Source organism: Eubalaena glacialis, chromosome 6, assembly GCF_028564815.1.
Source record: "Eubalaena glacialis isolate mEubGla1 chromosome 6, mEubGla1.1.hap2.+ XY, whole genome shotgun sequence".
In the NCBI taxonomy this organism is placed as follows: Eukaryota; Metazoa; Chordata; class Mammalia; order Artiodactyla; family Balaenidae; genus Eubalaena; species Eubalaena glacialis.
In genome coordinates, this window is record NC_083721.1 from 27,755,643 (window position 1) to 27,782,860 (window position 27,218).

The 27,218-nt window shown below is 34.9% G+C and overlaps 1 long non-coding RNA gene across 3 annotated transcripts in view; it reads right to left on the reverse strand.

Annotated features, from left to right (window-relative positions):
* Positions 1-27,218, reverse strand: part of LOC133093209 (uncharacterized) — a 214,930-nt gene that overhangs the window by 18,037 nt on the left and 169,675 nt on the right. For all 3 annotated transcript variants that reach the window (XR_009701250.1, XR_009701249.1, XR_009701251.1), the window contains 2 exons: positions 14,163-14,277; positions 13,185-13,330 (listed from right to left, as the gene is read on the reverse strand). This is a non-coding gene — a long non-coding RNA (uncharacterized LOC133093209). The remainder of the gene's footprint in view (positions 1-13,184; positions 13,331-14,162; positions 14,278-27,218) is intronic.

A 27,218-nucleotide genomic window follows, 5' to 3' on the forward strand; every position in this document is an offset into this window, starting at 1 on the left:
TCTATTGACATAGTTATGTGATTCTCCAGACAATTAAGCTATAGAATTTCTTTAATTCATGCTTTAATTATGGTGGTCTCAGCTCTCCCTTGTTCCTTTCTTACCTTTCCATGGGAAGGTTTTGATTAAATACAGTAAATTTTTCAAACAGATTTCTTTGAAGGTCTTTTTTATCGTTGACATAGAAAGACATACTCTCTCATATTAACCGTACAGGTCTCCGTGTTGCTGTGGGTTTTGTAAATTCAATATCTGTTCCCAAATTTATGTTTCTTTCTTTGTCCTAAACAAAGGGCAGATCTTTGCTGATTTTCCAAACCAGCAAGAGTCAAGCCTTGAGTGAACATTTGGGCATTTTAGCAGTGATGGCGTTGTTCCCTGTAGCACGGACCTGCTTGTGACTCCAAAGGAACCTTTCAACGTCAGCAAAAATCTAGGGTTTATAAAAAGGAGAGGGAGGGGCATGAACCAACTGGCAGACGGTTCTGGAAGCTGAGAATAAGTATACCAAGATAATATTCTTGAAAATGGTGTTTTTGACATCTAAGTACTGTGGAATCCAAACTGCAACACAAGACACTTCAATGAAACTTAAAAAATTATTAAAGAAGCAGGGAAATGATAATGACATGGGAAAGTTCCATATACTACATGCTGTAAGTAAAAGACGTAAGTACATATACCATATTGTTGATATATTTTTAATTTTGAAAATGCTCTAGGTGTACAACCTTGATCATATTTTCCTTAGTGTTATGATGAAGATAAAAAATAAAATGGGGTTTGGTAATCCTCTCTGAGGTATAGATGGGCTGCAGTGGACTCCCTCCACTTCACAAGCAAGGCTTAGAAGAGTGCCTTGGGAGCTCCGGAAGGGTTAAAGTTTTGTCTGTGACACTGAAATTGAGGCCAGCTGTAGGTCATATTCACGTCCCAGTCACAGGAAAATGAACCTGTGAGACAGAACCTAATTATCTGCTAAACCAAAAGCCAGTCTCAGTTCAATAACTTACGACAGAGCTAGCAGCCAGATATAGTGTTACCATGGCAACGCTGGAAAAAGCTCCACTGCCGTTGAGAATGAGGAGGAAGGGAAGGAGACTGTAACCCTAAATGTGCTGTAGCCGTTTGATCTCGGACATGTGGGTCTGTCTAGAAAACCAGGTTATTCTATACATGCCTACCACTGTCTATTCACTTGAATATCTGCCACAATTACTGAAAAGAAAAATGCAATTATAACATCCTCTAGGCTTAAAATAATCCACTAGTAAATGGCTACCTGCGAATTAATTTTAAAGAGAAAACATAAGATTCCCTTTTCTCCTCCTCCATGCCATCCCCAAATAAAGATAAAGCAGAACACAAAGGGTGGGGATTCTTGAATAACTCATCAGTGTAATGAATGATTCTGTGTCCATGAAATTCATTGTCACCCTCTTTTGCTCTTATTGCCTAATGCCAAGATATTTTTGAGAGAAAACTTTTTGGAATTAAGCAATACTATTTGCTTTTCTAAGGGGTAGAAGTAGAACTAGAGAGTAGAAGAGAAATCATTTTTCTCTGTGAACTCTAAACTTTCAGGTGAAAATTTCCTAGAATATTGAGTTAAGAAGAATCATACATTAGAGGGAGATAAGCCCTGCCAGGTTGGTCATTTTTCTTCTTGCCAGTTCAACTTTGTAGTTCTTTCTGGAACAGCACTGGATTTCTGAATTTAGGAGATGATAAGGCTTACACACACACAACCTTCACTGGCCAGTTACCATGAATACAGTGAAAACAGCATCTCACTAAAAATATTTGCAGAATAAGAGCTTACCATATAGTCATATGCACTTAGAGGGGGAATTCAGAAGTACGTTCCTTTCTCTCTCTCTTTCAATCTTTCCCAATGGAGACAAATCATGCTAAAGCTTGTCAGTTACAATTATTGGATTTCAACATATTTGACAATTTTGATATGCCATTAATGATGTAATAGGACACGTCTAGTACATAATGTTATCACCTGGGCTTGCTATCCAGTTGTGATACCAAATCTGAATCACATAGATATACATGCATAAATATACAGATATAGCAGTGTTTATGTATAACTCATAAACACACTGGGTTTGGAATACGGAGAGGAAGGGATCTGGAGATGAGTAATATCCTTTTCATATGCATGAATAACTTTGCAGTAATGCAAATCAGAAAACACAAAATAGAAAGTAGGTTTCTTCTAGCAGAAATATGACTAAGAACGTAGCCTGAAATTTGCCAGTATATTGGAGTCACCTATGATGTCTGTGAATTTCCTTTAAGGTGTCACATCTTTTAAAAACATTTTACCCTATCCTATTATATTTTCAGTATATAATTACATAAATATAGAAATCCATAACTTTAAATTCCTTTACACTGCCACAATGCATGAAAGGGAGCTTTAGGATTTTAAGAAGATAAAGGTGGTAGTAGTGGGGTTGAAGTGCGCAGACAAGGAACATCAAAGGGCAAAATGAATTTTCTGATTAACTTCCAGGTAGAAGTAACCTAACCTCTGCTCCTGACCCTAGGTTAATTCCTTTTCAAGTAAATAGAAGCCAGAGTGTATACCCCTTCCTAAGACAGATGTTTCTGAGACCTGATTATTAAAGAGTTTTTTATGGGTTGCAAAGATGCCAACAATATAGTCCAATAAACTGTTCGAATCCTGTTACTCATAATATGAATGTTTTTCTCTTAATTTTTCCACTTACATGAATTAATTAGTTGGAAAAGAAAATGAAGCAATTTTATCAGAAAAGCATCTGAAAGAGCTATTGATTCAAATGCTTTTACATTTTAACCTTATCACACAAGATTAGCTTGCAGATATGAGCTTAATAATGACGCAAAGCACCAGATTTCACTGGATTCTGTTCCACCTGAAGTGCCAGGAAGGATATTGGAAGGACTAACAAAGAAATAATACTGTTTTTCTCATGATGTTCTTTTAGCCAGTGATTTTGAAGAGATGTGCCATGATTTTACATAGCACATTCTCAACTATTCCATGGCATATTTTCTTTAGCATCATCAACATTCCCTATATTTTTGTGGGTAAGTGTGCTTTTGTGCGCTTTTGTTTCTTTTTAACTGTAATCCTAATGTCCACCCACAGGTAAGAATTTTGTGAAGCACATGCTCCATCCAGCACAAAGGAATGGGTATATTCAATTAACACTAAACAAATACAATAAAATAAACTGTAGCTGAAACTAAGTTTACACTTTAAAACTAAATTTACAGATTAGACTAATCTGCTTGCCATATGGAAGGTACTCAGTGTGTTTGTTGATTGAGTGAATAAATGAACGAGCCTATCTGACAAGGACCGAGACAAAATAAGAAAAAACAAAGTCGTGAAAGAAACTTGAAAAAGACTACATCCTATGCTAAACCTTGGATAAGCTACATGAAAAAGGTTCCAATTTCCAAAGGTTCTTAATTCACTCACTAGAAAGGGAATGGAAAAGAAAATCTAGAAATATAGTTATCACTATTGAATCTACCATTTTAAAATGGACTAGAATATTCTAGAATATATGAGAATTTTGTATGTAATAAAGGTGGCATTTCACATCTCTGATTTCTACTTTCTCCCCACTAAGGCTACCCTCTGTTTTCTGGTCCTCACTAACCTCTGCTAATATGTCTTTTTTGGGTGTTGGTCTTTCACCCTTGCAAAATTCATGAAATTCTTCCCTCAGCAGTGAAACTATTTATATAATGCTGCTCTCAACGAGCCCAGCTTGCTAATTAAACCTCTTTCCTGGTTCTAGCTGTTGTTGTGGATCTTCTGAAACTCCACAGCATCCTCCATCTGTTTTCAGCTATCTCCCTGATGCCTCTTGAAGACAAGGAAACTTCTCCAGATCTCTCCCGTGCCCTGCTGAAGGGCTTTCTTGGGAGAAGGTGATGGGTTTAGGATGAGAGGGCTAGGATGCTAGTTCAGACTCCCTCTAGTTCTCCCCTGCTGCCATTCTTATAAGCATCTACAAAGCTGTCCCCCGACCCCAGGAGGGTTCAAGGTGGCAGGGCTCAGAATCCCTCTGGCCCTTATGTCTTTATACTCATCCAACAGGAATCTGTCACCCACTTCCAACTACTTCTAACTCATATCCTGAACCCTTCTCTCGTGTAGGGTTAACTTTTATAAATTCTATGATCCAGATCTCTAGCATCAGGTTAATACTTCTAACCAAGCCCTTTAAGAATGAAAAATAAAACCATTTCCCTCTCCAGAGCCTAGCTCTTCCAAATCAGAACAGTTCATTTTGAGCTTATTGTACTTGCTGTAAAGTTTAAAAAATAATCTACTAAGCACTTTAAATCTTCTGTTGACTCTGTTCTTGACTGTGTTTGCCCTTCCACTAAAGAAGTATATGTCATTGATCAAATATGTACAGAAAAATAAAGCAACAAACATAAATTGGGAAAGTAATAACTTTGGTTAAACATTTCCAGATATCATTCCACATGCAGTTAATCACTTGGTTCTGCCAATTCTATCTTCTAAACACTTCTCTGTTCCCTCCTTGTCCCTCCTCTTCCACTGCCACCACCTTCATTCAGGCCATTATCATCTGTCCCAATTAATATATCAATGGAATAATTATATAAATGTGTATTTATCATCAGAATACTATTTATATTGGGAAAAAAAGGATGGAAAGAAACTCAGTTTACACCTATGAATGCACAAAGTTAAATAAACTGTATCATACTCAAACAATAACATAATGAGCATATGCTAAAATGATAATATGTGGGGAAGTGTTCATTTGGTTTTTAACAATTAAAAAGCAAGTTACAAATATTTATGAAGATATTCAGTGTATGTGTGTGTGTGAATGAGAGAGAGAGAGACAAAGAGGGAGAGAGATACGTATGATTATATACTATATGATAACAGGAGTTATTTTCTGAGTGATGAGATTAATATATATATGTATACATACATACATACATATATATATATTTTTTCTATCTGTCTGGAATTTCTAATTTTATAAAATGAACAGTTGTTATTGTGCAGGAAAAGTTTAATTTATTTTGTAAATAAGCTAGTTGTCTTTGGACTAATGTGAAAATATCTTGAATTAGCTTAAGATGGATTGAGACTAGTAGGTTTAATAACATTGGATAGGTAGGTTACTCCATTTGTAGTTACTCTATTTTTAATCAGTAATGCTATCTTTCCAGTTGCATACAGAAGAATTCCAGGATTTTTCAGGATATGAAGCACTTGAGGAAGACAGGAGTTTGAAATGAGATATGTTTTCATAAATACGTTACAAAGAAATTTCTACCTATTTCCAATCAACATATTTATTTAGGCTGAAGGTTGAGATAAAATGTCTCTATATTATGGTTTTGTTCATTAGTTATTGAATGCTTAAAAATTATTAGTGAGATACTATGACAGAGATTGCTAGTTTTCTGCAATATCTATTCTCCTCTCTTTCCTCTGATTTTTAGCTGGATGAATGACTACTCAGAAGAAAGTCTACATTTCCATGCACCCATTTCCCAAAAGCTTTGTGTACCTGCTGACTAAGTTCTAGGGCATGGGGGAAGGTATGTATAAGAATTCCAGAAATTTTCTTTAGAAGAAAGTGTAGTGTCCTTATTTTTCTCTTCTTATTCCTACTGACCAAAAAACAACATGGTCTAGCTTCAATGGTCATTTTGAGATTACCTGAGAAATGAAAGTCAGTCAAAGAGAGAAACAGGATAGAAGAAGCCTAGATTCCTGACCAGCTTTCCATAAAAATGATTTTCAAAGCTGTGTAATCACCTCCAAAATTTTCATCACTTGTTTGATATCTTACCTTTGGGAGTCACATTCACACCATGAATCCAACATGCATGGTATCAAAGTTCTATTAACTGAAATAGGAGCCAGGGGGGATCTGATGCTGGTTCACAGAAGGATTATCATCATTCTCATTCTTCTAGTGTCAAAAGGAGGAAAAATTTATTGTCACTTTCTACTCCTTTCTTACCTGCCATAATTTTTATCCCCATGCAATATACTAGGTTATGAAATTGTCTTAATTATACAGTCATGATTTCTCATTTTTACCTTCTCCTTTTCACACTAAGTATTCCTAGTGGTTCTTAATTTTGGAGTGATTTTAGTCTCCATTCAGAGTCTTATAAACACTAGGATTGTTCTCCCAAAAAAAATGAATATCCACTCAAAATATTTCATATAATCTTATAATCTCATGGGAACATGGTAGACCTCAGATTAGGAATCCTTGGTTTAGATCTCCTTTTTTGTTTCTTCCTATGTCTAATTATCCCTGATTCTTCACAGTTTAACATTCTCTACCCAACTCTTTATCAATTGGGGTGTTAATCATCTAGGAGCTTTTACAAAATGCAACTGCATGGGCTCGACTTCTAACATACTGAGTCAGAAAAGTACCAGGGTAGGAAGAATGGTGTATCTTCATAAGTCTTTCTGAGTAGTTCTGTTATGTCCCTTGGGTTGAGGTCTTAAGTTACACTGACTTTTTGGATTAATCTTGCATCTTCCCCCAAATCTTTAAAGGATTCCCAGTGCCTGCCACACTGTAAAACTACACAATTACCAGAAGAGCCCCTGTGACCATTGTAGGGCCTCCTTAAACTGACTTCAGTTTACACTTCAATAGGTATTTTATAAAAATGCACCAAATCTTCCAACAAAATTGAATGCTAACCACAGCCCATCTTTCTTGCATCTACACATTTGCACATGCTGCATATTTTTCCTGAAATCCAGCCATTATTTCCTCCAGAAATCCTATCTATCACAGACTAGCTAAAAGCAGCCTCCTCTAGGGAATCTTCCTTGATTCTCAACAACCAACATAAATACTTCCTCTCCAAACCCAAAAACATTGTGTTTGTATATTCCTTCTGGATCTGTCACATTCTGACTTGATAACTTTTTTTTTTAGTTTTTCTTATTTTCTCATAAGAACATAATATCTTGTGAAGAAGGAATTCTAATCTCATTTTGTATTTTACACATACTTAGCGTAGGGTCTTGTTTTGTATAGATTATGAATGAATGGATGGATGAGCAGAAGGGTGGATAAAAAGATTTAAGGATTGAAAGTCTCCTCAACTGTCTACAACTGTACTTGTTCATGGAGCATTACAAAATAATGAATTTAGCAATCAAAGAATATTCTTGTTTAGAAGTGAGATTTGGGACAAAATTGATGACTAATAATGAAGATGATAAAGAGAAATCACTGCCAGGCATTGTGGTAAGTTTTTCATACTTGACAAGAGAGAGGGGTGATGCTCAGATTCTCGATTAATAATTGTGTTTAAAAGATCTAAGGTTTCATTGAGTTTAAATCAATCTTGTTGAAGGAGCAAGCAAAAGTACTAAGGAAGTACAAGTTTCTCCCCCTCTGTGGTTTTAAAGAAATTGCAGCATTCTCCTAAAGGTGGAAGACATAACAGCATAATTAATTAAAAAAAATTTTTTTAACATTCAATGCCAAGTTCCTAAAAGATCTATATAGAACTACTTTTCACATTAGTCAAATGTGGAATTTTTTCTATGCCACTCGGTCAAAAACATTGAGGCAGAATTTAATGCTTGACCCATGTAATACAATTAAATGCATGCTATTCCTCACTGACTTTATAATCCTTAAACCTACTTTTTATGTGCAAGAATATAAAAGTATAAATCAAATACTTTTCAGAGCATTCTAGGCTTGAGACCCTCTTATAATTGAAGTTCAAAATCACTCCATAAATGACATTATGTATTATTAGATAATCAAAGGTTAATCTGGGTATGTGTGTACACAGCTTGTATTTTTTTTTAATTAATTAATTTATTTATTTTTGGCTGCATTGGGTCTTTGTTGCTGCGCATGGGATAACTCTAGTTGTGGTGAGCAGGGGCTACTCTTGGTTGTCATTCATGGGCTTCTTATTGTAGTGGCTTCTTCTCTTGTTGTGGAGCACGGGCTCTAGGCACGAGGGCTTCAGTAGTTGTGGCACGCAGACTCAGTACTTGTGGCTTGCGGGCTCTAGAGCGCAGGCTCAGTAGCTGTGGCACAATGGCTTAGTTGCTCCGCGGCACGTGGGATCTTCCAGGACCAGGGCTAAAACCCTGGTGGCACAGTGGTTAAGAATCTGCCTGCCAATGCGGGAGACACAGCTTATATGTTTAAATCACAGAACACTTTACAAAAATTCTGCAAAACTAATGGCAATTGTTGTTACTGCCACATTTTTAAACTATCAGTACATCGTGGTTAAAATAAAATCTGGCTTATCAGTGATTTTTTTTCTTATATAAAATTTAAAAAATCAAGTTTTCACCTTGAGATTGAATAAGGAAGTAAGAATGTGGTTTTTACAGCTAAAAAATATATAACAACTCAAATAATCCTCTGATGATCATGAAAAAATCCCAAATAAGTCTCAAGAAGACACAAGAAGAAAAGGCTCAGAGTAGCAACCAAAGATTTGTGAAATAAATTGATTTCCATTCAAATCAGGTCTTCTACTCTTCTTGAAAATGTCAGTGTGTCAGCCTTGGCCATTACAAGACTGATTTATAGTTGAGACAAAGCAGTAGTACCAGCTGACTGTCTGGAGCCACGGTCCAGTGTCTGGAAAGGCTGCCGATGACAGCCGTCCTTTTCTTAACCAATCAGCAAGGTTTAACTAAAACCTTAACCTTTTTTTCTGTATCTTGATAAGATAAAGATAAAATACAATCTGGAAGATTTACTTTGTGGGAAATAAACAAGAATTGTGGGAGGAAGTAGGTATCATACTTCCACAGAATAAATAATAAACATTATTTATGGCAATGTATATTTCAGACATTTAGAAACACGGAGCATAAATGAATATTCCAAATATGACAACTTATTTTAATATACTGGAAACCACAGCATACTTTTGTAATTTGATTAATTAGGAAGAAAACTTGTGAATGTTAAAATCAATTTTCATACTTTCTAAATTATATAGCATTGCTCATCTGCATCACAAAAACCCAAAATGTTTTGCATGAGAATCATTATTCATAGCAAATTAATCTTTTTCTCATTGAAGAAGATCCCTAAATAGTAGTTCGTGGTAGTAAAATGTTTAAAATTGTCCAGGTCATACCATGATAAAAAATAGTGCTGAAAAGGATAAGGATCTGACATTCAAATTATATAAAATCACATAATGGTTATACTTATGTAAAGATGTAGTTATATATATGTGTATTATATGAATGCATATATAACTATATATACAAATATATCTGTATAAAATTATAGCCATTGTATTGATTTTATACAATTAGAATATTTTATATAGATACACATACATATACATACATATGTATCTTTAAAGACAGTAAAAGAGAAAGAAACCAACTCATAAACCAAAATAAAATACCTTCAAGAATCAGCAACATAAAGCTCCCTAATATTATAATATTAGAAGTAAAAGTGGAAAGGATATAAAATTTGCTGTAACAGAATGGCCTAAACATATGGTGGCTGAGATAGACACTAGATTACAAAATATAATCACCATCCCTTTTATACCAATCTCCCATTTTTAATAATCCTAAATCATTTTTAAAATGACAAATTCCTAAATGAGTCCAAATATTGACTTCCTGATGTATGCCAAATATTAAATGATCATGAAAAATGCTAATAAAATGTAATTAATCTCCATGTTACTCAAGATTGAGATTTGCTGCTGCAGATGTTTTATAGTTACAAAGCTGTACAGAACACATTTGGGCTAAAAAACTTAATATTGCCTATATGTTGACCAGCTCCACTAAGTTTACCGAGATAAACATATGTGACCGAAGCCTATAACATACTACTATGCTAAGCACTTTAGAAATATGTAGTGGTTGTTGGAAGCCCTGTTACAGTTTTTCCTCTGAATTTCTTTCACCTTCTGCCATTGACATTAATCTTGCTAGGTGACTCTTGTACCGCCTCCCTACGCAGGCTGTCCAATCTGAGTAACTCTCAAATGCACAGAGAAGTGACTCCAAAACAGAGCCAATCAAGCCTTTCAGGGAAATTAAATTGATGTAGGGATGAAGAGAACCTTTTTATTTTTTCCTCTTGGAGTCACAAGCTCTAGGAATGATGTATGATGCATGTCTAGAGTTCCCAATGGTCATCTTGGCTATCAGACAGAGAGAATGTGAGAATGAGGTCAACTGCCTGAGAATGAAGTCAACACATTGGAGATAGAGAAAAAGAGAGCAAGAGAGAGAGAGAGACAGATTGAGAGGGAAAGGGAGAGAGAATCAGGTGGAGGAGGAAAGGAGAAGCAAGTGAAGGAGGAAGAGAAAGAGGAGAACAAGGAGGAGGAAGAGGAGGAGGAGAAGGGGAGGAGGGGGAGGGGGAGGGGAGGAGGATGAGGAGGGGAGGGGAGGGGGAGGGGGAAGAGGAGGGGGAGGAGGGGGAGGAGGAGGAGACGATGATGTACATACAGCTTCCTTTTTTGTTGCAACTAGTTGGAGCTAAGATTTGATCTTTTGCTACTGAAAGAGTCTGATTAATGTAGTGATCTAAACTAATGCTAGGTCTTTCCTAACTTGACTCAAGAAGTCCCCTGTGGGATGGAAAAATATCCAACTATCTAATGATACACTGATTTTTTTACCTGAAAATCACTTTAAAATCATCTTTCCTTACATTTTAATTTTACAAAATCAGTTGTAAATTTTAAAAGTGAAAAGGAGAGTGGTTCAGTCCCAAAAGATAACTAGTGGTAAAAGTGGTATTAGAATTTTGGTCTTCTATTTCTGCTTCACTATTCAAGTTCAATGGTAGCATTTATGATGCAAAAGTCTAAAAAGTCCAAGTTTATTCAGCATATTTTATTAACTCCCAGAGAATAGCCCAATTAGAATGTTTGGATCTTTTGACTAATTATTGTAATTGCTGCTTTATGAAACTCTGCATGATCAATATCATTATATTCAATTTGACTTTTTTTTAAAGAAATTAAATGATGGCTTTTTTACAACCGAAGTGTCCGTCGACAGATGAATGGATAAAGAAGATGTGACACATATATACAATGGAATATTACTCAGCCATAAAAAGAAACAAAACTGAGTTATTTGTAGTGAGGTGGATGGACCTAGAGTCTGTCATACAGAGTGAAGTAAGTCAGAAAGAGAAAAACAAATACCATATGCTAACACATATATATGGAATCTAAAAAAAAAAAATGGTTCTGAAGAACCTAGGGGCAAGACAGGAATAAAGACGCAGACGTAGAGAATGGACTTGAGGACACGGGGAGGGGGAAGGGTAAGCTGGGACGAAGTGAGAGAGTGGCATGGACATATATACACTACCAAATGTAAAATAGATAGCTAGTGGGAAGCAGCCGCATAGCACAGGGAGATCAGCTCTGTGCTTTGTGACCACCTAGAGGGGTGGGAGGGAGACGCAAGAGGGAGGAGATATGGGGATATATGTATATGTATAGCTGATTCACTTTGTTATAAAGCAGAAACTAACACTATTGTAAAGCAATTATACTCCAATAAAGATGTTAAAAAAAAAAAAGAAATTAAATGATGGCTTTTTTTTTTAGATGGAATGAAATCATATGTAAATACTGCATTTTGGTCCAATTATTCTGGAAGTGCCATTTTTATAAACCACAGTTATTAATATTTTCATGGTCTATCTATGGTTCTTAATCACCAGACCTTTGCATAGTATAGGGAATAACATGACCAGAATCTCGGCAGTGAAAAATCCTAATAGTATCCCATATCTTGTCCAAAGCAACTCAAATATAGAGATAAGTTATCGCATATATAACTAGAAAATAGGACAAACCACATAAAATGCTAATCTATAAAATATAAAAAAGAATAAAACTTCCAAATTACAGAACTTATGAAAGGCTAAGGCACACAAAAACGATAAAAAGTGTCGGACAAGTGAAAGATATCTTTTGTAGACCATAAGCTATTTAAGAGCAGATTTCCTCTTTTTATTTCCTATAGCTGACACTCAGAAAACCCTTGATAAAGATGTTTATAATAAGTGATTTGTGAGTTCCCTGGAGCTGAAATGATTTCCTAATGGTGTCTGCATCTCACCTTTGAGACAGTGTATACCCAGTAAATTTGGGTGATGAAAAAAATAGTCTGTTTAGCAAAAGCAAATACTAAAACCCAAACAGGAAGAAATAAGCTAATATTCATTGAGTACTTTCTTGGTGTTAGGCACTGAGCTAAGGCATTTACTTGGATTATTTCATTGATCAATCATTAAGTCCTCTGAAGTCCTTGATATTAAAATGTCATTAATACTTAAGTGGAAATCAGTACAATTGTTTGGTAAATTATGAATCAGGCTTCATCTAACTTATTGAAGGCAACAACTACTTTTTATCATTAAATATTTAACATCTATAACTAATATTCACATATCTGACATTTCATTTTAAAGTCAATCAAATTTTGTTAAATGGTCACATCTTAATCGGCCATAGTGGTCCCATGTGTTTATGCAGCCTTAATTCATTGAATTCCGTTTTTATGTTAAATTTACATTTATGAGTGAATGGATGAGTGAATGATTCAACAGTTTATTTTGTGGTAATAAGTTGTATTTATGAATTGGTGAATTTCACGTGGGTTTCATTCTCAAGTAGAATCTTTCCTCAATGGCAACAAAGATGTGTCACTAGTGAGACCAAGTTTCCATCCTCTTTACAACCTGTAATCCCTGAGACAAAGAATGACAATCTTTTTCTAATATCTATGTTAATTCTACAAGAAGACATTAAGAAAAAGCCCACTAGAAATTTCCTCCCTGAGTCAAAGTCATAAAGGCCTTTAAATAAACTTTATAAGCAGTTCTTTATCTCAACGTTAAGACTAATAAAATACACATTCTTATAGATGTGGTACTTCTTATAGATGCAAGTCTTATAAAGTGTAAGAGCATTTTCTAAAGTCAATAAGAGATAAGGTAGGGATCATCTTTTTTATCTCTCAAATTTAGCAACACATAGTCCTATTATTTATTAGCAATTTACTCTTTCAGAATTACTTCATTACATTTATTTAAAATAATATGTCATAAAATTCAATGGGAGGAAAGGAACTAGAGAGAACATACAAGTTGAGTATCTTTCTTCCAAAGTAGGAAGAGGGTTTCCATTATGATGCATCTAAGTGCTGAAAAAAATACATCATCTCTTTGTCTCATGTATATATTTGGGCGATCTTCGTCAGTGTACTTGGTGGACCTCACTAGAGCACACCCTACGGAAAGAAAACACATTTTCTTTAAACATAAGACACAGTTCCTTTGATATCCTGTTAATCACTTTTCCTTTCTAATTGAAAAAATCACCACAGAAATTAAAGTACAGATTTCATTATTCTAGAAAGAACCTTAAAAGTTGACATGTCTTTGAACAATTGTTTCAGAAATCCTTTTTAAGGGACATTTTCATTTTCTGGCATGGCTTGAACTGAATTCTAAACTTTCTGCTGCTTGTCCTCTAAGCCCCTCTGGTGAATTTAAATACGCTTCCCTATATATTTAGTACATTCAAGAATTCTTTGTCGCAGTGCCTACTCTGCTTTATTATTAGAAGGCTGTCTCTGAAGTCCAGCAGCCAGTTTGTTTTCTGCCATTAATAAAGAGTCTACTTTTTTTCCCTAATTCTTTGAAGAAGTTGAAAAGGCTCCACGTTGGGTGGAGGGGGTGTCAGGAAGGGAGAGAAGTGAAGGGAACCGACTGTGGTGTAACCCCCCGCAACAAAATATGTTGTCTAATGTAGAATCCTCCCCAAGGTTTATAAATGCACGGGCTGGGTTTTCAGTGTGAGGTTTAACAGAGTAATAACTTAGCCACATACCGGTTCCCCCCTCACCGCTAAGGATAGCAAGTCTACCATGAGAAAGACATTACATTTTTAAATCCTACAAAACCAAGTGCTTCCATTGGCTAACGTTTCAACATCACCCAAATCTCTTAGTGAAGATGTTTGAAAACTGGAAAGACCATAAATAACAAAGTACATTTAATTTCTCACAATTCACTTATATGTCCAGAAAAATACATAGAAGAATTTCAAGAAAGACCTACCAATTTGGATGTATAAAATATTGATGTTGACTCATGGCCAAGGGAAAGCTAATTCAAAGGCAAGGAGAGATGACTCCACAGAATAGCCATTTGGTGCTCACAAATCGTCAGACACCTACCAACAGAGAGGAAGAAACTTGTTAGAAAAGGGGAATGGTTAAATCCACCTACATAAAAGAACCCAAAGCACCCCAGAAACCTTAAAAGGCCGAGATGAAACCTAGGAGTTATGATTCTTATTTAGTTGACCTAACAGATATAGCCCATGATTATTTTTACGCTAGTTTTTATTTGTTCAGGAATTAATTATTAAAGTAACACACTTAAAATCACATTTCTTACCTCAGATACAAGGAAAAATTTATTTCACCATATGAAAATTTTTCACTTTTAAATTCTTTATAAAATATGCATGGAATCAGCTGATTGATTATATAACACTATTTAATCTCAAATTCACTTAATCTCAATTACCTTCAAGTTCTACCTGCTTTTGACAGAAATAAAGACGCAGATGTAGAGAATGGACTTGAGGACATGGGGAGGGGGAAGGGTAAGCTGGGATGAAGTGAGAGAGTGGCATGGACTTATATATACTACCAAATGTAAAATAGCTAGCTAGTGGGAAGCAGCCGCATAGCACAGGGAGATCAGCTCGGTGCTTTGTGATCACCTAGAGGGGTGGCATACGGAGGGTGGGAGGGAGATGCAAGAGGGAGGAGATATGGGGATATATGTATATGTATAGCTGATTCACTTTGTTATAAAGCAGAAACTAAGACACCATTGTAAAGCAATTATACTCCAATAAAGATGTTTAAAATAAAAAAGTTCTATCTGCTTTCAAACTTCCACAAGTAAGACATTACATACAAGTTAATATTATTGGCTAGTAATACACTCCATCTGATAAAGCTGGGGAAAAAGCAACATTCAATGAAAATAGAAGCTAATTCATTGAAAAAATGTTGTGGATAAGTTTATGACAAAGTCTCACTTTTCATACTATTTTTACCAAGGGTTTAAAAAAACTAAGATATATATATATATAGAATATGTAAATATATAAAATGTATATATTAATACATATTAATTTATATATTCATGTGTATATATTGATATATATTAAGTACATATGTTAACATATATTAATATATATACATATAATGCCTCAGAGTATAGTTGGTCACTGATAGATAAAAAAACTAAATACAGAGATGGAGATGACAGATAATGATAGCACCTAAGTTTCTACATACTACCTATGTATTTGCAAAGCTGCACTAACAAGTCTGTTTTTCAAATGCTTAGAAACGTTCAGGATATTTGAAAACTTCTCTATATTAGGAACTTTGTTTTCCTTTTCCAAATACAGTCACTAAAGGATCAGTGGGACCTGAGTGCTAAGTTCAATGTCTAGTAAGAAATTCAACAAAAGAATCCAAGTAATCAAAATGATGCCTGCATTCGCTGCCTACCGAAATGTAGGCTATGCTCTGCATGTGTAAATGGCAAGAAAATTCGGCGTTAGCTAACCCTTTATGTACTGCTTTTCTCAAAACTCATCCAAACATGACAACTTGCAAAACCATTTAAATATTTATCAGGTGAATTAAACCAAGCCTAGGCACATGTACCAGCATGTCCATTTGAACGTAAGGAATTTAAGATAGTATATACCTTTTGTAATTTCATTAGTAATTAACCTGTACTGTAATTCCCCTGAGATACCTATACCTCTTCCTTGACATTATTTATGTAGCCTAATGCTTAAATGACTTGAGAATATCTCTACACCTCATCTGCAGCTTCACTGGAACACTAAAGTGTTAAGGACTTCTATACTCAGAAAGATATTGACCCCATGAACACTGAAATGAAATATAATCATATTTAGATTTGGCACAATTCCAGCAGTGGCTTCCTTGATGGACCTTAAATGGCTTTAAAAAATGTCATTTTGAAAAACTGCTGTTTTCCTTACAGAGATTAAAAGTTAAAAGCATGAGTATAACAATATTAACAGAGCAATATAAAAGAGACAAAAGAAAAACTACTACTTCATTGGTATTTGATAGATGTTTAAGGTGAGTGATGATATTTTAAAAAGTAGAACTTGAAGTTCACAGTAAATTAGCAAACAATGTGAGAAAGGAAAAGAATCAAGCAGGGGTTAGTATATTTATGTAAAACAGTGATTCTCTATTTCAGAATTAAAATGTAAAAATAAGCTGGTGTCAGAGAGGAGGTGATTCCTCATTTCCACCGCATTGAGCAAGCTCACATCGGCAGCAGACAGCCTTTAATATATGCGTCTGGCTCAGGCTGGTCTCCTAACCATGAAGCCATCGAATTGTTAATATCACTGCTTTTTTTTGTATGCAACACATCATTTTCTTGCTCTTTGTTGTAGATCCTTCCTTTATTTTAAGCTTAGCATGATCTGATTTTCCAAATCATATTATACAGCCCCCAAACAATATTATCCTGTGACAGCTAAGATAGAAATGCAGAAAAAAGTGGCATCCATCTATCCATATACAGCATAAAGTAATTTATATAAACAAAGTTACCCACTTATAGCTCTACTCACCTTTATGGAGTAAGAGAAAAGCTTTATCAATGACGCTCTCAGAAAAGATAGTTCATAGATCGGAAGGTTACATACAGAGGGTTCAGAGAATGCATGACGATTAGTAAAAGATATATATTTTATATATGTTTTTGGGGAAAATAAACACAATTGCATTTTAAATCTAGCTTTGGTATCTTCCGACTATGAAACAGAAGTTAATATATATTGTGGTTCATAAATATGATGACATAAAAAAATCTTGCATTTGAAATAGTTATATTTGATATCACTATAGCCAACAAACATTTATCCCTTACATTATTTTGGAACTAAATTGATGGAACATCTTATACATACAGGTGTCTGTAAACATATACCTGTATGTGATATTGTTTTATATAAGAGGTAGTTTCTGATCTGCTGTGTAAACGTGGCTATTAAATATAATCAAGTTTCTGTGTACTTGTAGATACATATACATAGAGTTCTTTGTATTGAGAAATTTATGCTTTTAAAAATGCTTGATTACAATGAGAATAAGGTTAAAAGAAGTAAAAAATAAATACTACCCAAAACTTTACGGTTTATATTATATCCATTCATTTGAAGTTTTAAAACATTTGTTTATACACACACACATACACACACTTAAAATTTCAGAGATTCTAAATAAATGAAACAGGTGATATAAGTAAAGAATCTGAATAGATACAGGGTGGATATATGCTTAAACACATTCTATGTGCCTTCATAGATGAGGAACATGTTTATGATATTGTAACATCAATTTTTTAGGAAATATAACTCATGGATGATTTGTATTCTGTGATACTTCAAATCATAAGTAATTCTAACAAGTCCAATAAAAAGGTGAACAAAGACTCTATTATAGTATTCTAAAATACACTCAGAAATTTATTTTAAAAATGTGAAGATATATATAATTTATAGTACCCCTGTAAAGCAATAGAGTTTAAAGAATGAAATCATTTTGTTTCTTCTATTATGGAAAATCTCTCATCTCCATTTTGAATCTTATTATCTGCAACATTATTGTAAAATTTAAAAGTAGATTTAATGTATAATTCTGCTCTCAAAAAAGCACATTTGATATGGCAATGGCTAATAATATTCAAATGTGACATGATATAGTTGAAATAGTTACCTCATATAAAACTAAAATTCTCATAAAAGTCTGCAGTTCAGATTCAGTTGATAGATGAACTAGAGCAGCCTGACTTCATAGGTGGTGTTTACTAATTTATCTCACATATGTCCATGATATATGCCAAGTAAAATGCAAAAATTAAAAGGTATTATATTTCTGCTAATTATGATAACTTGAACTCTTATAACAAGATAATGTCTTATAATAAGACATATAAAGCATGTTGTTTGGTTAAAAAGACTGAAAAAAACTCTGGCAATAAATACTAAGTATAATGCAGCATTCTTCTTAAATCAGTATAAAATCTAATAGGGTCAAATAAAGAAGATGGCAAATGATTTTATTTCTGGGCCTCAAGCATGATTATAGCTATACATTACATATTCTCAGCCATAGTTGTGTGAAAACATAAAGGATTTATTTAAGTAGCTAATGTATATATTTCTATGCATATGAAAAAAGTTACAAATATAAACCACTCTCTTCATTATTAACTAAGGAGTTATTCTCTTAGGCTAGCCACCTTAAATACACCAAAAGAAGCATTTTAAAAACACTTGTATTTAATTTTGCTTCTTACACAGATATCTTATATTGCTTTTATATATATGTTGTTATAATACAAACGCTATTTCTGTGCACTCTGTCATCACTTTAGAGTACAGTTTCTGAAAATAGTATTTTGGGGGGTGGGTCATGGTGAAAACATTGCTGATTATAAAGAAGAGCACTGTTCATTTCTCCTAGGCAGAATCTATGTATGTTCTTTTGTTCTGATGGTAACTGCAGACAATCAATAAGGTCCAAAGCTGCTGGTTCCCCTCCGCCTAGGTCCCAAGAGCCTGACTTGTGATGTTACTAAAATACCTCACAAGTTAGGGTCTCAGGGACTAGGAAAAGTCTGGTTTGATGCGGTAGAATTCTTCTTCCAGTAATAAGGCTAGTTTAGAAATTACAGTTGGGTTCAGTTAACTTTTTCCTCTAAATACTAATTAAAATACATATGCAGAAATATATATATGGTATATAAAGTTAGGATGAGCTGAATATTCATGACAACCATTTAGAGACTAATTTCAGACTTTAAAATAATGAAGAATGTATGAAACAATGCAGATAATGTACAGTTAAGAGTCATTCCATTAGATCCAAGAAAGAGACCAAAAATGGGTTAAAATCTGTTTCTAGAAGATTTGTACAGCAACACCATAACCTCTGTTACATTAAAGAAGGATTATATGCCAGTTAATGGGACCCTAATTGAAATTTTGCTTCCCATTACACATCTATACAGCACAACTTGTAAGGTGGGCCCAGGACATATAACACTTTAACTCTAATTTAAATATACACTGCTGCAGTTAAGAATAAAACAAAAACTTTTTTGCATGTCATAATTTAATACCTCTGAAGCTTGCTATTTCTCTTTGAATCTCCAAACTATTCAGACAGCCAATATTTCCATGCATACTCTGTAGCTATTTGAGCAATGCCACTTAATAAACACGTAACTTAAAATGCTGGCAACATAAGAAAAAAAGAGACTCTACTTTTAAACAATTGCATTATAAAGCTCAATACTTTTGAAAATACACAACCCCAATCCTGCATATTCACTGAATTTCCTCCGATCTTTTAGCCTTGTTTGTGGTTCGAGAACAGAATTTGTACTTTAGGAATGATCCAAGGTTTAGTAGCATAGAACGCAGGGTAAAACAATCGGACCAGCCATAACATAAAAGTCCTGGCCACAGAAGTGGAATCTGGTTCTTCTGAAGTGGTTGATCTTAAAAGGGAAAAGAGGAGGAAAAAACAAAAACGGAAAGAATTAGAATGTTTTCCTGTAGAACAGGTGAATCATCCATTTCCAAGTAAGCTGCAAGGAAAGCTATACTGAATAAAATATTTGCTAACTGGCCCCCTCCTCCACCCTAGTACCACACCCCTTTCCAACCACCACCCCCGACCCTCTGTCCAGATCTTTACTTTGCCTTGTTAAGACTTTAAATATTCTGCTCCATGATGTAATGCATCATTATATAAGATCTCTTTCTGTTTATCGTTTGATTTTCCATACTGAATCAGTTATGGCTTAAAATAGTAAATAGTTAAAAAAAAATAAAACAAAAAAGCAGCACTCACAAAAAGCAAAAAATAAAACAGTCCTTAGATATAAGTCCATGCTTTTCGTTAAAACTGAATATGGCTTTACAATTTTTGACCATAGCATTCAACCAATTATTAGAATGAAAAATCTCACCCCTCCATAAATATGACATTAACATAATTATACCACCCCCATCACGGAGACCCATCCTCCTTAGGGAATACATCTGATGCTCCAAAGATGGAAATCAGTCAGATTTTAGTTGCTCTCCAACGTACCTTTGCTTCTCACTGACTGACTGGCTTTTACCCTCCACGCACTCACACGCCACCCCCTCCCCTCGGCTAGACACGGATGCCCGAGCGAGCACGCGCGCGCACAGGCATACAGACACCCAGCGAGAGGCGAGGCAAAGCATCTGATGCTGACTCAGAGCGCTTCTGTGTGCAGGGGGTGGCAGCGGCTGGTATTTTCACTGCGCTCATCATTAACATTAACTCAGTCTAGCATCCACCCTCTCCCAGACCTGCGGGACTGCAGTATTTGCATGACGCTGTCACTGTAGCCTTTGCAGGTCAGATGATAGAAGAAAAAAAAAGAAAGAAAGAAAAGGAGTGAAAAGGAAAAGCCCCCAAAGCCTTCATTTCTTCCAGGGTCTCCTTATTTTTCCACCTTTCTACTTCCTCTGTGGCTATGTCTCAGTTGTTTTACATCTTTCTGGAAGAAGCTGTCTTGTGCTTCAGTGAGCCAGTAGTCAGTTGGTCCTCCCCTCCCCTCACACTTGGATACCCATCCCTTTCCCCCGCGATCAATAACACAGATATCCAAATACAGTTGTGGAAACAGGCTCCGACACAGTCTCACCCTGGGTTCACTACCTCAAGAAGCAGGCAGCCAGGCTCACACGTGATAGAAAAATAATGCCAGCAATTCTTTAGCAGTCCTAGACTTTATTCTATGCCTTCATTCCCCCCCCATCCTCCCCCTCCCCGGCTGATGAAAGAGCAAAAAGAGCCTTTGCACTTTTATATGAAGCCCCCAAGCAGCCCAAGAGACAGATGAGTTCGGTGGATCTGTATAGATCAATCATTTCTATTGAATAACGAAAAAAAACCTGATTTTAATAAAAATAATTGCTTAATATTTGTATTAGCTGTGCTCTCATTTCACAGGAATTACAAGACCTGCCAGGATCTGAATCATCGATATGACTTAAACTGTGTTGAAATTCTAACTTGCTGGAATGAAATCAACCAACAGGATATTAGTATATTTTTTACTTTTTCGATTTAAGAACTCTTAAAAATAATAATAAATAGCCATGTTGGCGAATATGTGAAAGTCTTTGAGACTAAGAAATGTTTGCAGGCTATAAATATTATAATTAAATATATGTTTACGTAAAACATGGATTTGTGTACATATGTGAAAACAATCTACTATGTGCATTGTTACAAAAGGAAGTAAAATTTTGGCTGAACACAGTCGTGTTTGTACTACAGTGTTTCATAACATAAAAAGCAGTATATACGTATTTATCCAGTTCCTTTGTTCTTCAATTGTTGCCTTTAATGATAGAATGTGGTAAACTGCCTACCTTTCCTTTCTACACGAGCGGTATTTCTCAATTACTTGCCAGACAGAGCCAGCCATCAGTGACTCTGCAGCATACAAGAAATACATACAAAGGAAAGTACGACAATTCTCAAGCCAACTCTAATGCTGTCTGGTGCTGGAGAAATTTCAGTTTACCGACACAGACAGATCCCAGCATGCACTGCGGCACTGCAGGACCAACTAAGGTAGCAGTTTGGCAACAGAACTGTGGCAACAAGCGTGAAGGACAATCATTTGCAGAGGTTCCAAAGAAAACATCACACAACCCATAAAGAGAAAGAGGCATCTGCAGTAGGCTACGTATTTCTATCATCAGCTCCTACAGGCTCCTGATTTGAAAGAGAAAGGAAAGAAAAGGAAAAACTCAAGTGCAAAAACAAAAAAACACAAATAAATAAAGAAGTGGGCATCCGGAGGAAGCATGGTATTAAGTACACACTCTCGCTGGAGAGAGAAAGGCAGGAAGGAAAAGAATACGAGGCGGAGGAAGAAAAGAAAACGAAGAAAATAGGAAGAGGGAGGGGAAAGGTGGAGAAGGGGAAGAAAGGGACGGAGAGGAAAGAGCAAAGAATCACTGAGCACTGAAGCAACAAATGAAATATGAAATTAGATTTCAGAAACCAAAGATTCCAGAATAGTGTTCAAGCTTAGAGTTTAATGAAAAACTGTAACAGAAATTAATGCATGCACAGCATAGCTTAAAATACTTATTGTTGGTAACAGTGAGAAGCCTGCTGACTTCATCCTTCCTGTTCTACGTGTGTGTATTAAACTGGTCATCTCTTAAAGTCTCTTTGCTCAGGTCCATCTTTTTTTTTTCTTTCTCCCTCCAGCGTCATCAGTGTCCTTTATGCTATTTTTTTTTTCTAGACAGTTGCCCACAATACTCTGGATAAATTAATGTTGTGACCTCGCTATGGCTATCAGACATAAAATGTCGACTGTTTTAATAATTGAAAATGTGCTTACAGCAAGCTGCCTACTGATATCTTAGCTCTGTGGACTGCCTGCATTAAGCACCTCACTCCCAGCTCTGCGAATCAGAAACAACAGATGCAAATACAACTTTCTTTTTCCTATTCCATGCTATCTCTGTTTATTGCATACAGAGACAGATACACACGTAACTTTATAGAAGGCATAAAAACATTAACCAAGCGAGTTAGAAAATCAAGAGTAAAGGTTTGCAGAAAAATAATAATTATAAATGTCCAGGCATTTAAAATATTTATATCCAGACAGAGGTGAGCCAGTTTCAAGTGCCCAGGCTTCTGTCAAGACCACCGTTGGGCCAATGGGAATCCAGACTTGATTAAATCAATATTTATTTGAAAGAAGATGTAATCAATCAGTTCAACTATGTCTGTCATAGACATGGGTTTAAGGTCTGTTCTTATTCTAAACTTCCATTCATCAATACTAAAACATCCCTAAATGAGACTCTGACTATGGCTAAACTATTTACGAAGTAAATTTTTCAGTCTGTTTTATATTTAATTTGAGCAAGCAATGCAAGTATGGTCTTCCTAGATCAATTATTTTTATATGTTATTCGAGTTTTGTTCCGTTAACTTAAAAAATAACTAAGATAGATCTGGATGTATATCAAATGATGTATTAAGTTAAAGGAAGCAATGACTGCTCTGAAATACTTTAATACAACCTGCCTTCTACCTTACTACTAAGGCAAGGGATCTTTTCTCAGAGAGGCCATTTGAACTCATTGTTATTATGGGAATCATATTTAAGAACATTGATGAGGTTCAGGATAAGGAAGATGGAGGACAAAAAATGATCTACGGTTCTAACTTTGACTCAAAATTCATGGATGTGCAGAATATATTGTTTTTTTATTACTTGCATATTTTCTTTGCTTTATTTAACCTACACTTTCCAATAAGGTGCGACCAGCCACATGTAGTTATGAAAATTAAAATTAAATAAGGTAAAAATTCAGTTCCTCTGTTGCCCTAGCCATATTTCAAACGTATAACAGCACATGTAGCTGGTGGTTACCATTTTGGACAACACAGCTATAAAACATTTCCAACCTTGCAGAAAGCTTTATTGGACAGTGCTAACTTAAACTGTCCTTGTGAAAGTTTATAGCATAACTGGTCACTGTACCGCAATACTTTCATTCCAGTCTATTTTAAGAGGATGAATTTATATTGATTTATTTGAAGATCTAAAATATGAGAATTCCATTTGACTGAAGAGCATCTAATATTTTTATTTACTAATAGTTTTGAAATATGTAAGATTACTTAAGGGGAAGGGTTGTACAGAAATGAACCTTAAGGTAGTTGATAACAAAACCATCAGAAGACAAAAAAACATACTCAAACTAAAGTCTCCGAATAAATCTGACAGATGCTTATTTGTCTAACCTTTCCAGAAAGGAGAGTCATGCTCTTTTGGGTGTCAAACAACCCATATTACGAATTTCTATTTTCAAAAAAGAAGGGCTGTAATAGTAGTGTGAGTAGCAAAAATACAGAGAAAAAGCAATTTTTAAAAATCCTATTCATATAAGCAAAAAATTGCAGTTAAGAGCAATAACAAGTATGGTTACACCATTTTCTTCCTTTTTTAAAAAGAGAAAAGAATAATTAAAGGGCAGGGGAGACAAGAATCAGATGCCAGTGAACTAGGATGACCTGGTTGGGAATTTTCTATTAAAGAAAAACAGGTGTGTGTATGTGTGTGTGTGTGTGTGTGTGTGTAGACATTGGTAAGATAATATTGAGTTATCAATCAGATTCTGTAACTAATTATCTTAAGCAAAATGAAAATAAAGTAAAACATAAGTGTATATGAGTTATTACTTTAAAAATTTCATGGTGAATGATGCAGCTGGTTTTCAACAAGAAAAAACCTGACATCTTTTCTTCTAGTATTTTAGTATTTGGAGTAGGGGATGATTCAGTATTTAACTCGGACACTTTTGGATTGTAATGCAAAACGCTTATTCGTCAACCTAAAATTACTTTTTTCTTTCTCTTTTGATATATAAGTGCAGAGCATCACAACTAACATGGAAAAATAATCACACAGATTTCTCTTCCTTTCAAGGATGACCCTTTAGACCCTGCCATGTGAAATCTAATGTTCATTCTTCTATTTAGAAAATGTATATGATTGTAACACTCTATACCAATCTCTCTCTCTTTCTCCCACCCTCCCCCCATTTTCCTCTCCCCTTCTCCTTCCCCCTGCTTTCCCCAAGTGTGTAACCCACTTGCCAATCCAGTCTGTCATCAATATCCACAAGGGGACCACATTCAAAGCCACACCAGAGAGACGAGAGAAGGAGAGCAAGTCTGAGATAGGGGTAATTGGAGCAAGAACATGAACTTGAGGGAGGTCTTGAGGGGGAAGTGACAATGACAGTGACTGTTGTACAGCCACACACATGAACAAATAGTCTTGAGGATGCTGGTGGAGTGTTTCTCTTTCAGGAAAAAGGTAGGGTATAATAATGAGGGGCAATTTGGAGACCATGGGAAAAAATTATGCCATATCAAATTATCTTGCAATCCAGAAGAGTATTTTTCAATAGTTAGCAGGCTTATACGTTCTAACAATAAAGGAATGTTTCTGCTCTGTTGATGTGCTTCCTAACAGATGAGAGAATGAAAAATTAATCTTGACTTTTTAAGATGGGACATTAGGTGGAAATGATCAAGCGACTTCAGAATTACTGTCATATTTAGAGCTTGAATACTATGGCAAAGGAGCCATAATAACTTGGTTTAGCTAACAAACTATGGAAGAGTACAAGTATCCCTCAGTATCTGTGGTTTCAGGACCCCCGGGGATACCAAAATCCTTATATAAGGAACTGTCAAGCCCCTTATATAAAATGGTGTAGTATTTACATATAACCGACACACGGTTGCTTATGCTTTAAGCATAAGCACGGTCCCATATGCTTTAAGTCATATTTAGATTACTTATAATACCTAATACAATGTAAATGCTATGTAAATAGTTGCCACCATGCAGCAAATTCAAGTTTTGCTTTTTGGAAACTTTTGGAATTTTGGGAGAGGGGGGTGGAATATTTTTGATCTGTGGTTGGTTGAATTTGTGGATTTAGGACCCACGGATTTGGAGGGCCAACTGTACTATTTTCCTTATGTTCTATATACAACACTTTCAAACGAAATTGGAAGGGAAGTAATCTAGGAGTCAGGTAACTGGTTTGAGTGCCAATTTGGTAAATAATAAAATTTATGGTCTTGGATGAGTCATTTAACTCTTGGAACCTTAGTTCTCTTATCTTTAAAATTAGGAGAGATGACTCGGTTAATCACCAAGACCTAATTCAGCTCTAAAATTTTGTGCAATGAAAGGGAGTAAAACTGGAAACACATGTTGGTCATTACTACCTACTATTTAGATGTCTGTATGCATAATTGCATCATTTAATCGTTATAGTACTGTCCAGTAGCATTTATCTCCAGAAAGACTAATGATAAATCCTCTTCATACGTCCCTGTGATATCTCACCTAATAATTAAATCTCAAAAAATGTAACCTTTCATCTTAGCTGCAGAATATGGTAATATTAAAATGTTATATTAGATCTTTTATGTGGATTACCCTATTTACATTTAAATTTTCATTGATTTGAAACAATATATAAAATATTTTTATTTTAGATGTAGGGAGGTAGTAATTTTCTAAGTCTTAGAAAAATATATATACACTGTTATGGTACATGCACTAAGGAGATGAACTCACAGTCTCCTTGGACAACTTATTGATAAAAATTAGCCTACACGGATTTAAACAAATCTAGGATTAATTGATTGAAGAGACATATTTTAGCTTTAAAAAGGCATTTAAAATTCAGGCTAAAATATGTCAGTTTATAAAACTACTTAGGTGGGTTCTAGAAATCTGAGGAAAAAAAAGATATCAGAAAATCAGGTGAATCATAGGTTTAAAAATCTCTATCATCTATCAAAAACTTTAAAAACACCTTTTTTGATTTTTAAAAAAATACTCATTTTGAATGCTGCCTAACTTAGGTGAGGTAAAGTTATTAATGGATAGTTATTATTCTGATTGCTCATAATCACTTTTATTCTAGATTTTGAGTTTTCTTCAATATGAAAAAATATGCTAATTTTGTAAGTTTTTTAACATAAGGAAAAAATACTTTATCCATTGATCATGATAGGCAGGAATGGAACACAAATGATAGGGTAAGTTATCTTAAATAAAATATTCTCTCTTTATAGATACTTTTATTTCATTTCCTGATTTTTAGTGTTCATTTTGAAACAATATCACACAATCATACATATTTTTTTTCAAGATTTAATTTTCACTTTGTTGTCTCCATGCTAAGTGATGGAGATTGTTTCCTGATTAATACACTTTTAGAAGTATAAGTACTATGAGACAAGTTGTAACTTTTCAAAATATATTCTTTCATGAAGAATGCCACTACAGCATACTCTTGAACCTTATTATATAGGTTTTCAATGTATGTTGAAGAAGCTACCATTACATGGAAGGAGGGGAAAATACTTAAAGCATTATAAACATCATTTAAATATTTCTGAACTGTGAAGG